A 13253-nucleotide genomic window follows, 5' to 3' on the forward strand; every position below is an offset into this window, starting at 1 on the left:
GAGTTTATTCCCATAAAGATAATTTCTAAAGAACATGTCTTTAGAAAGATACAAGAAAGGATGGACAAAACCAGTGGCATTTAATGAATGATGTAATAATAAATTAGGTATCAGTAAGGATATTAATGGAAGACTAAGAAACACTCTGTTTTGAAAACAAGAAGTATTATTCTCAACCTCCATGAAATACAGCAACCTGATGAATCTGTAGAGTGTTGCAGCTGGATGTCACCCAAGCAGTTTAGCTCTTCTATGCTAGAAGTAGAGATGTACTAAAAGCACATTGTTGTTAATGCAGCATTTACATTTAATGAAATATTGATAGGGAAGAACATGAATTAGAACCTTTAGACTGTATTAAAATGCACTGGAAGAGGAAAAATGAATTACTTCTACATAATTCTTAAAGCATTACTGCTAAAGCAGCAGCCAAATTGCAGCAGTGCAAATGAGAATACAAATATTTCTGTCTTCCTCAGTCACAGAATTTCAATACACATTTTTTCTGAAAGGATACAATCAAATGTATTTGAGGCAACATTTCACACATAAATAATCTATATGCAGAATATGTACATAATCAGCAAGAAAAGCTTTCAGCTTTTTAAGACTCCCATAAATGACTTCTACAAACAAATAACTGTTATGAAAGTTCCTTTCAATTTTCTGAGGGTTGGACTACAGTATTTAATAATTTTCAATTTCTTGTGAGTAGGTACATTATTATAAGTGCAGAGCTAAAGTAAAATTTGAGTCATGCAACATCATTTGCTACCAAGAAAATGTTAGATAACTTCAGTATTTTAATGTACAAATGAGAACAAGACTAGTCTGTGTTATATCCATATTCCATACAACTTCCACAAAATAACATTCACAGATATTTTCTCTGTGTTTGTCGAAGTCCCACTCCATTTAATTGTGCTTCAAGAATGTAGGCAATCTGGTCCCAAACGCTGGACAAATACCCAATTTGCTACAGAAGTGATTACAGAGATCTTCCTGAGGTTAGAGGTAATTTGACCTTTACATACAACCTTTAAACACTCCAGTAAGTCTATTTTTTCTTCACAATATCTAAATAAGTTGGTTATTGTTTTCAAATAAATTGTACTTTCCCCTTCTTCCCCTTCCCTCCCTCACCAATTACATCGCTGTATAAAAAACATTCTTTTCCCTCATCATTTGAATGATATTTTTTTCCCTGACAAGGCTTCACCATTTTATTCTGGATTATTTGTATCTGAGTCCTGACAGTTAATTTGAGTGAACAGATAATTGAATCTGATCTGGGCATATTCTGCTTAAGGAGAGGGAATTTAGGCCCTTAAAAACTTCCTGCTGAATAACAATCAGGTCCAAGTATACATGTGAATGTCTACTCTGTATATGTGCTATTCCTTAGGTGCATCACTGATTAGTTATAATGTTGCTTGGGTGGCTAATTTTGTCAACGCACTGTGGAATTATTCATTCTGACACCCTGGACTTGACAGCTCTGCTGCTGTTCAATTTATGATGATGGTTGACTGAATTCCATGTCAGATCCCGTCAGAAATACAGAACTTCTGTGATATTAGTGCTACTTTTCTCAGAGTGACCAAGGTCATGACTGCTGTCTCCTCATCAGTGTGAAGCCTTAAGGTGGTGTCAGCCTTAGAACAGGTAGTGCTGAATCTAGTCCCTCCTGCCCCATACCCTCTATCCCCTTATTCCCCCACTAAGTATTTGTTAGGGTTATAAGGGCAAGTTTAGCAGCAACAAGTCAAGCCTGGGAACGATGTACGTGGTGGTGTCATCTCCGGGAGCCAGGTCTGCATCAGAAAATACTCTGCAGGTGAAGAGGCATGAGAGGCCCTATTCACTGGAATGTGTTAAACGTTTTTCATCAGTGTCACTCTTCCATTTCACACAGATAAAAACCATACAAATTCTTCTATCTGCCCCAAAGACTAAATAGAAAAACTTGAATCCTAGTAGAACCTAACATGATAGTATATATATGGCCTTCTCACTTCTGCTTGATTGACTGAATACACTTCCTTACTCAGTGGACCATGAACTCAAGAATCAGTTGAGGCGAAATCTCAACTTTTAATTGTTTTGGTGTTTTAACCTCAAAACTTTTACTCATGAGAAGCACTTTTACTTGCAAATATAGCCAGCAGTCAGATCAGCAAAATAAAAGCATTCTTTAATACCTTTTTTCTTTCAGTGGCTTAATGAAATATTCATTTCTTTCTATTAAGTTATACAAATAAATAATAGGATTCGGGAACACTTTTTACAAATTGTTAGTTTTGCTGTGTATCTTCCAAGCAGATGATACTCCAAAATAAAACAGAGGGTTGCTTTTTTGTCTTGTATCCTGAATGAAGTAATTTCTCAAGATGTAATGTGATCCATATCGTCTTCTCAGAAGTAAACATTGATCCTGGCCTTGGCTATAAGAATAAACAGAAAAACTACTTTACTGGTGTTTGATTCTTATCACAGTAGCATCTGTGGTATGTAGAAGCAGAGGCACTGTATGTATATGAAGAAATTGTTCTTAGACATTTTTCTGATTCACTGCTGCTTTAAAATTACTGGCATGATTGAGAGGAATGAATATATCATCTTCTGGAGAAATAAACATATGAAACCTGTGAACTCTTACCGTGTGACTCTGCAGTTACAGTTAGTTTACAGCTCTGAACTTTCCTCTGCATTTATAGGAGTAGTTGTGATTTTCTTTCCTAAATAAAAATGCCTTCAATTTTAACCTGATTTGATTCCTTGTTTGATTCTAGCTTTTGTCAATTGCAATAAATTCCTTTATTCTGTGTAATGTCATTTGATTCTGGAATCTGAGATTCCCTGTAAGAATTTTAAAATTTGACTGATTTTTGGTTTTTTGGATCAGAATGAAGAACCCAAAAGGTGAATTTTTAACAAAAATAATATTTTGATAAAAAATTTGTTTCAGAGAAGGCAAAATTAATGTTTTATGTCATTTGTAGGCCAGCAATCTAGATCTGCCCAACTAGCTTGGGGAACTGGGAACATGCCTGTTTTCCAGGCAGAGATCCAGAAAAATACATCGTCAGCCAAGAAACAGTCTTCCCAGGAAACCATGCAGCCTAGGTTATCCATGGAGTTGTGGCATTCCTGTATAATACCAGGTGTACTATAGGTTAGCCAGAGCTCCCAGGCACTTGGGCAGCCCACACCCAGACAGGTGGGATTTCAGGGAGCCAGGGAAACCACGTGTCAGTCATTGGATCAGCATGGCAGTAGGCAGAAAAACAAGCACTCACGCAAGCCTTCCAGCCTACCCATCTGCTTTGCTTTGTGAAGTTTCTGCTAAGTCGAGAAAGTGGCAAGGAAATCTTTAATTGCATCAGGTAAATTATTTTCAGAAAGAATTGTTAGTTGCAAAGTTTTGCTCAATTCTGAGTGAGAATAATTTACTAATGCAAAAGAAGAATTTTTATATCATTTCACTGACACTCCATTTAAGTCCTCCAGGACAGATGATAAATTGGAGGATGATGCAGTACAGCTGAAATACACTACACTCCAGAAATTCCCACTCTTATAATGAGTCTTAGGGATGTTTCCATATTGGCATAAAATATAGTAGTCCTAACATAAATTTCCTATCACTCTTTGATAGTGTCACAAACAGAAGCATATAGATAGTTTAAAAACAGTCTTGGGGTTGCTGTGACTGGACTAGTGGCTCAAAAAAGTACTTAGACTTATCCTTACAAGCAATGCAAAGCCATCATGAAAATATTCTCTAGCAAAATACAAAGTACAAATAAAATTACTTAAATTGACCTCAAATTACCTTTCAATGGTAAACTGGCAAAAAATGGTTTCTGGTTATTTTTTACTCCTTCCCTCCAGTTTACAAGTTAATCAGTGGACAAATACTTTCTGTGGTGTTACCAGTTTGGATTGCGGCATCCTCCTCATTTTGACACATCTGGGGCATGCAATCACTCACAAAGGTCATTTTCCACACAAGAAAAGGACAGTGACCAGAAGGCAGCATTTAGGCTGTGAATACACCATGACAATTTAATCAATGAGGAAACCTCAATGTCAAGAACCATCTTATTTCTGCCTTGACAAAGACTGACGTCTCATCAGTTGCTTGTAAAACTGACAAAAGACAGGTCAAAAATGCAGCGCAAAAGGACTATAAGAGCTCCATTACATTAGTCATAAAGGTGGAGATAATCTCATTTTAATATGTTCACTTAATAATTACTTTGAAGAGCAAAGTATTGTTCACAGAGTAAGAGCTGACAAACATTTATGGTTTATGCTCACCAAAACTAGTCTCTGTCCTTCTTCATTTGCAGCCTCTAGAAACAACAGTCTTTTTTCCTTTTTCAGTGAATTGCAACAATATAAAGAATTTAGCTGAGGTTTAGTTGTCTAAATGACAGACTACAAATACAAAAATCACAAGCTGAAATCCTAAAATCTCCACAATGTTGACACCTATGGAAGATATGGAAGTATTTGTGATGAATGGCATGTGAGCATGCCTGAAATGTTTGTAAAATACAAAATAGCTTAACTTTCAAATTTTATCATAATTCACAATTTAAATGCTTACGCATCTTTCTAGCCGGGCCACCTAATAAAGATGTGTTGGGCTGTGGGTAATATATGAAGTAGACTGAGCTCAATATTTATTGGAGGGTATAAAGATATTCCATCATTACCCTGGAGGTTATAAAGATACTATTCCATTATTACCTTGTGCTAAACATTATTATTTTGAACATGCTTAGTGATATGTATGTCCATGGGACTTCAGAATTGTAAGAGTATGGAGGAAGGCAACCCCAGAAGCTTCACTGCAAACAACATAGTTTTACACATGTAAAACTCAGGCTGATTCTCCTAAGAGAACTGTGCCTTTGTCTCCAATGTGGGACTTAATCATCAATCTGTCTGGCACATTGTGAGGTTATGTTTATGCTAAAATGCAAAGCCTAACTAGACATCAATGCATGGAGACATTTAGAAGAGCACGAGTTTCAAGGCATTTTTCCACTGACTGTTGGTTGATTTCTATTTAATAGATCTTTCAAAACTAAATGAATTAACCTAAAATGTTTCTCAGATAGCATGAATTAGATAGATTTGTTGACACAAATGGACTGCACTGATATGCTCAGATTTCTGCACACTTTTGATGTGCCATGAGATTTTAATTAACGAAAAGACAGATTGGATCCTTTTTTTTTTTTAATTTTATTGATTTTTTAAAATCTTTTAATATATTTTTTTATTTTCATTATATGAAAACTGGTCTCAGATTTTATCTCCATCCTGGACATACTTCACTTTTAACATTTAATGGTGAACGTGGTGTTAGTGCTAGGTTGACTTTTGGACTTGATTGTTTTAAAGGTCATTTGCAACCTCAATGATTCTGTGATTCCATAATTTGAATCAGAGAATTATAGTGACCAACAATGCTCAAGTAGGATTTTAGTTTTGTATGGCTCTTAGAAGATACACTTATTTTATATCCTTTCAGGACAACAGTGTTTGGCAGTTCTTAATTCAGCAAGTGCTCAAACTTTTCTTGCCATAGTCACGTGGATCACATATACAACAAAGAAATTCATACAGCTTTGGTTTTTTCATCTCTACAAGGACCCCATCACAGATGTATCTTTCGTATTCTCCGTGGATTTCTGCTAAATGGATTTAACCTGCAGGAAGTGGTAGTTCAGGAAGACTAAAACTGTAGTGCGCAAACTCAGTCAAGTTGTAAAACTGAGCTGCTTTTTGCATTGTGAAAAACATACAGAATCTAGTCATTTTGCATGTTCAGTCATTCTAAATGCCTGTTCTATGCAGCTTAGTGAAAATGTGGCAAGATTACTTAAGAAATACAAGGAACATGGAAAAAAAAGTTCTATATTTATTTACTGACAGCATCTACCAGTGTGCAGAAACTCATTGAGTTCTTAAGCCTGACCCTTGCAAGGCTGAGAACAGCATATGAATAGTCTGAGAAATTGGGCCAGCTCTTTGATCCACAATATCTAATTCTGATTTTCCAAAAATTTGATTCAAAATAAAAATCTCTCAGTCTTCTACTAAAAAAAGTGTATTAATTTTAATCTGGTCCATTGCCATTTTGAAAAGACTTTGTGATAAAAGTTGTGGCTGTAAGTATTCTAAGGGTACTTTTGTAGTCATAGTAAATAATTTAATTTTTTACAAGTGTATAGCTACAAATGTATACAATGTTACATTTTGTAACTGTATAAATGTGTAGTTACAAAATTAATGCAAAATCCAATATATTTTGCTGGCATAATGACAGCTTATGTTAATGAACTTGTTAGATTTCTGATGAACTAATAAGTTATATTTATGTTAACAAAGGTAGAATATGTTACACCTAGGTATCTATGTACATTGCCATGACTGAGTGGAAAAGCACTGTAAAGAGTAAGTATGAGAAAGGAAAATGTAGTTGTTTTACATAGGAATTGAAATAGTTACTTAGCTTCAGAACTACTTTTCGGTTACACTATAATTGATCTGAGTTTTGATTGATTTAAAAAAGTTTATGGGCAAATTAATTAGGACCTGAGCACCATATCCTTACTCCCAATAGTCACACAAATAGAATTGGAATAAGCACTTTTCAATGAGACTTTGAACATAAGTCTCTTGAAAACTTTCAACATACTTAGCTTATTAATTTGCACTGCTGAAATACCATATTTGCTTTTTATTGACATTATATTTTTTTCAGAACTAGAATTTGCAAGAGCATAAAAACTATCATCATGGAGCAACAAAGATTTAACAAACATGCTTATCAGGATAAATACTTAAGGCATGCCCTAGTGGGTGCCAGAAGAATCAGTTTCAGTAAAGCTACCTGTGTGAAGCCTGGGCTTCAGGCTGGAGATCAAATGCAAAGGCTGGTTTTATGCTACATCTTGTATGAAGTAACTAATAGGATGACTGATGCTTGACTGAATTTATAATACCTGTGAAGAAAGCGATTGCTAAGAATGTGATACACAAGAGCCTCTATGACCACATAGTGTGATCATTACTAATATTGTTAAGGCAGTCCTATATTACTTTCCGCATCACAGTTTATGAAACCATTCTTTATAGGATTCCTAACATGGAGCTTAGCATCTAGGCTGGACCCAAAAAAGTGGACTTAGTTGAATGAGATTTAAGGTGAGAAATGTGAGTCATGCCAGTCTCTAAATTACATCGAAAAACCTCTGTCAACCATCAGGTACTTTGCCTAAATTCCATAGGTACCTCATTGCTTGACTTCAGAAGTTGTCAGGGCTCTCAGCTGCACATCTGTACATCTTAGTTTGGGGCAGCTAAATGCCTTGGCACTGTCTTGCCGGACTTAGATCTAGAAATGGGGCCACAGAAGTACTGTGGAAGTCTTGTTGTCAGTGCAAAGAATAATCACACAGTCAGACTGCTTGTGATGCACAGGTGAAGAAACCATCTGCTTTTCCTGAATTAACTGGAATGAGTTTGGGTAAGGGAGCCTCATACATATTCACAAATATCCTATTTTCCAGTTTGAGCCCTTCCAAAGTGACATAAAATGGGCTTAAATACTTGAATATGTAAAGAAAATGTGAGACGAAGTCTTCATCATATTATGTGTGTTACAGCTAGTCATCTGTGAAATAACAGCAAGTAGTACCAGCAGAATGAAAAAAATCCTTGTCCAACTAGTTTTGCCTTAAAAAGGCAGAGAGAGAAGTGAAAGCATTTCAAACAAACTTCAAGCATGCCTACTGGCTAGGAGAAAATGGGAAAATGGTCCTAATGAACTGGTGGTAAGCTGCTATAAAGCATGCTGAGAAGCAGATGAGAAAATATCTATGAAGGTTCACAGATACAAAATTTTAGCTGGGAAGAATTCACAGTCAGAGGAAATATGTTCTAAATTTAAATGACAACTGAGTTTTAAAGCTCAGTGCCTAAAATGCTGTCTAATGACCTTTTCTTGTACATTTAAGCTTGCCTTTTCATTGCTCTACTTTTGCAAAAATAAACAGCAAGACAAAACAAACAAACAAAATCCCCCAAACCAAACAAAAAAAATATTAAAAACCACAAACAAGAAAAGAATTAAAAAATAAAAGAAGGCTAAGCTAAGAGACAATGTGGTAGATAAAATATGAGGAAGAACATTCACAACTGAGGGAGAAAAAAAAGTTACCATGCTTCCTTTTTCTTTCCATAAGGAAACAAAACCCCAATGTTTTGTCAAGACATTTTGAGGTTCAAAGAAATGATCTGACCTTCAGTTGGGATGGTCACATCTGCTTTCTCAGCTTACACATATACACAAGTTGACAAGAAACTTTTCATGAGAGAGAGGAGTCTTGCCCTAATTCCATCAAAACAAGAACATTCACAATTTTAAAAAGGACTGTTCTCTCAGCATCCAGAACACTTCATCATCTCATTGGTAAGGCTTTGAACTTAATAAGAACACTGAAAATTCTTTATTAAAACTTTAATTTTTAAAGCTGAAACAGTATAAAATTAATTTCAGTATTATTTCCAGCTGTTGTTGGTTTTATACACAGGACTAAGCTGTACACATGCCATCCTCGGCAATGGGCTCAAGGTGATTCCTATTGAACATGGTGACATCCAGATGTTTCTTCCAACCTCAATCACAGTTATGTCTAGGACTTTTCTTCTGGAGACACAGGGTATATCCTTCTCCCTTGACAGCCAAGCAATGGCTTTTTTTTTGGCTTTTTTTTTTTGAGGACATCACCAGGGCTCTTCCACCTACATTGCTGGGCTGCCTCTTGCTGGGTTCTTGTGCACAGGGAATGTTTCTCATTACAGGTTCTGATACACCTAAGGTTAAAAACCATCTGCAAGGTCAGAAGATACCAAATGTCTTGCAAAACAGGCTTTCTCCCTTTGGGACATCTGTGTTCCTGGCTGAACAACTAGTGGGTGGCTCCTGGGAATTCTTTTATGTCAGAGAGTGACTGGGAAACTCCTCAGACTTGCTGCTTTTCAGCAGTGTCTTGAGTTATGTAACCAAAAAACAAGTGTATTCTATTTCATCTGTAGAAAGCAGTTGGGAGATGGTTTCTTTTTTTCTTTATCTCTTGTAGCTCCAGGAGGGAGGAGGGCGGATGCCTTCTGATAATAGACCAGCTGTTAAAACCAGGTGGAGCAGTGTTTCTTTTTCATCAACTTTGTCCACCATTCGGGGGATATCTTCCATCAATGGGCCATTAAGGCTCACCAGTGACATGACACATTACACCATCCCATTGTGACATGCACCACCCAGTGGGGAGGAGCCAACCATTCCCTACCCAGATAAAAATGGGGACACAGGGACCCCAGACATCCTCTTTTCCACTGGATTCCCAGAGGAAGACAGGACTCATCTCACCACCACTGAACCTGTCTACAGGATCATCTCTACTCCAACAGAACCACATCTGTCACTCCATTTGGACTGCTTCCAACACCCTGGCTGACAGGGTGTCAGGTCATATTCCTGACTCTGTCAGGGTTTTCTAGGACTTTGTTTTGTTTGCTTGCTTGCTTGTTTTTGTTTTTGGTTTTGGTTTTGGTTTTGGTTTTTTGTACTACTGCATTTGCATTTTTAATATTCCTAGCAAAGAACTGTTATTCCTATTCCTATATTTTTTGCCTGAAAGCTCCTAATTGCAAAATTGTAGTAATTTGGAGGGAGCAGTTTTTACATTCTCCATTCCAAGAGAAACTCCAGTTTTCCCTCACAGATGCCTGTCTTTCATAACCAAGACAAGCAGCCACAAGCTCTGTCCTTTTATTTTTTGCCCAGGACTTCTGTGGGCACACACGTAAGGCATGAAGGCTCCAGCAGGATCGTGGTCTTGATTCTCAGTCTTTGGCTTGCTGGAGAAAAGCAGCCCCGGGCACTGAGCAAAGGCAGCCTCTTCCAATGCTTGTCTCCTGTCTGCCCAGCTGTGAGTAGCTTTGTGTCCCAGGGGCTGTCCCAGGGGCTGTCCCAGCGGCTGTAGGAGCAAGGAGGGTGTGGCACAAGAGAAACTAAACAACAAGGAGAGACAAGGCACAGTTCTCGTTGGTTTGTTCCTTCAAGGCTTCCTGAGATATCGACAGTTGCTCAGCACCCCTAGTGACCAAGTCTGGAAGGAGCTATCCCTGCAGTTTGGTCTGATCCAGAAACGGGCCAGCTCCTTCCTTTTCAGAGTCAGATGTACCAAAGCAGCTATGTGGAGGGGGCCCTGGAGCAAGGCAAGCAGCAAAGGACCATGTCCTGCATATGGTGCAGACATATAATGAATCTGAATAGTATGGAGGTGGCTTTTTTATTGAAAAGGTGCCCAGGTGAGGGTGCCCAGAGCCGATCTTTGCAGCAGGCCTACAACTTACATGTTGAGAAGATGGAGCCAGGTTCTCCACAGAAGTGCATGATGGTAGGACAAGAAGCTGTGGGCCTCACCTGAAGCAAGACAAGTTAACACTAGAGAGAAAGGGCAACATTTTTCCCTACTGTGGACAATCCAGAGAGGAGCAAAGTGCCCAGAGAGATTATATTGTCTGCATCCATGGGGCTCCTCCAGAGAAGGCTTTAAAGAGCCCTGAACCATGTTGTCACAGCTTCTGATGTTGCTTTGAGCAGGAGGTTTCACTAGGGATCTCCTGGCATGCTCTCAAAACCGAATTTTCCTGTGACCCCATGATCTCCTTTTTCTCTTTCCACACTGCTTTTCTATCCAAATAGACCCACCCATTCTCCCATCTTTGAGTTCTCCCCCAGGCATCTTAGGATGAGTCAGTCTTACATATTTCCACAAAGCCCTGAAAAATATTCTTCTGAAATGTCTTTGTACTCTTAAACACTCTCACCCTTCATCCTGCAATGGCTTCTCCAGTGACAGAGGCAATGACTGCCTTCAGCCTGCAAGGCCTTTACACAGAATTTCTGTGGGGGACACGGCTCAATGGCAGACGGTTCACCAAAGGGAAGTGCAGAGTCTTGCACCTGGGAAGTAATAACTCAATGCATCAGCACCTGCTGGGAGCAGATTTGCAAAATGGACTTGGAGGGAGCAGACAACAGACAGCAGGTTGGACCTGTGTCAGCTCCGTGCCCCTCTGGCAAAGGCAGCCACCAGTGTTCTGGGCTGCATAAGGAGGAGTCTTGAGAGCAGATCAAGGAGATGATCCTTCCCTTCTCAGCAATGCTAAGGCCACCCCTGGAGATTTGTGCTCAGTTCTGGGCTGCAAAACTCTGGGCTTTCATTTCTATTTCTACTTGTAAAGAACCACATAGGTAATGAAGGACCTGGAGCTTCTCCCATAGGAAGAAAGGCTGAGAGAGCTGGGACTGTCTAGACTGGAGAAGGCTCAGGGCAGATCTCATCAACATATATGAATATCTGAAGAAAATCTGTAAAGAGAGCAGAGACAGACTCTTTAAAGAGGTCTCTCTTGAAATAACAGGACCTGAGGCATTGAGCACAAACCAAAACACAGGAGGTTCATGCTGAACAGGAAGAAACTTTTTTCATTAAGATAAGTGACCAAGCACTGGCACAAGTTACCTAGAGAGGCTGTGAAGTCACTGTCCCCAGAGATTTTAAGATGTTGCCTGGACATGGTCCTATGCAAATATCTCCATGTGGCCCTGTTCGAGCACAGGGCCACCTCCAGGTAATGCTTCAAACCTCAGCCACTCTGTGATTTAGTGAACTATTTTATTTTAGAGACCAAGATAAACTCAATTGTGGAACTGTCTGGCTTCTTATTTTTTCCTTTTTTTTTTCTACTTTATTTGACAATTATTAATGAACCATAACTTGTTTACCTGATTATTTTTGCTTCACTTCCATTAAGAGGACTACACACATGCATGAATATATACACTTCCCTGCAGATATGCTACTAAGGGTCTACTATAATATTGTCCTTTAGCAGTAGAATTTATAAAATTTTAAAAACTTCATAAGAGCATAAATATTAATAGAAATGGTATTTTTATTACAGCTACATTTCTATTTTTTCAAGAGATGTTTTTTCAATGGCAAGCGATTAAAACTAATACCAAAAATATTACCCAGCAGCCTACTTAAATTATAGAAATTAATGTATCATCTGGTAAGCATATATGCAGAGCATATTTCCAGACTTCACACCTTCAGCCTTCCCCAGACATATCATCAGGCCAATGAATTTTACAGAATGCACAGATGATCAACAAATCACAGGTGTTTCCCTTTCTCCTTCTGTTGATTTACAAATTCACCTTTAACACTAAGTTTAGCCTGTAAGTAAGATATTGAGGGGAAAGTATAATTTAACATGCATTTATAGCCTATGTTCAAATGCAGGAATTGTTCTTTTGTGGACTGTTACAAACCTTTGTTTGTAAGACTGTTCTTTATGCTGGGGAAAAAGGCATAATGGTGGATTTCAATTTTCTTGGAAAAAAACCAAAAACCCACAAAACCAGGAAAGAGAGCCACAGTTCAAAAGTCCTGGTTCATTTACAAATCTTTTTTTGTAACACATCTGATGACCATTTGCATAGGTTTTTGTATTCCTGTTTGTTTTGTCAGTTCTACACAATTCCAGGAAACATAAATTTGCTCCAGCACTTCAGGAATTCATAGAAGAATGTAATTGCATTTGTCAGTTCATACAAATCTCAGTATGCACAGTGATTACAACAAAAGGGATTGATATGAAAGGTAATGGTTGAAAGGTAAGTGAATATATGAAGAATGTGAGTGTATAATTAATTATAGATTATTCATGAAAAGTTTTGAGCTACATGAGAGACAGTATTTCTCTTTTCTGCGCACTACAGAGAAACATTACAAAGAAAATTACAGAGAAGGATGAAGACAGCAGGATACTGAGGTGAGAAGTAAGGAAAGTTCATAGAGATTTAATAGTGAACAGCTTCAGAATCAGCAATGGTATGATAGTGGGTATAAATATGCAATATGGTTTTGCCTGTGTAGGAAACAAGATGATGTGCTGGAAAGAAGAAAAAAACACAGCAAAATAAGAGAAATAAAAATATAAAACACAACACAGGGAGAACAAGAATATAAGCAGTTATGTGTTCTCAGTGTTTTCCTTAATTATTTCCAGATCTTCATTAAAACTCAGAGCATCTCAGAAATATCAAAGACTGGAAAGAGGAAAACATGTAGAATACAGAATGAAGAATAAAG

The sequence above is a fragment of the Prinia subflava genome, chromosome 3 (genome assembly GCF_021018805.1).
Source record: "Prinia subflava isolate CZ2003 ecotype Zambia chromosome 3, Cam_Psub_1.2, whole genome shotgun sequence".
Taxonomy (NCBI): domain Eukaryota; kingdom Metazoa; phylum Chordata; class Aves; order Passeriformes; family Cisticolidae; genus Prinia; species Prinia subflava.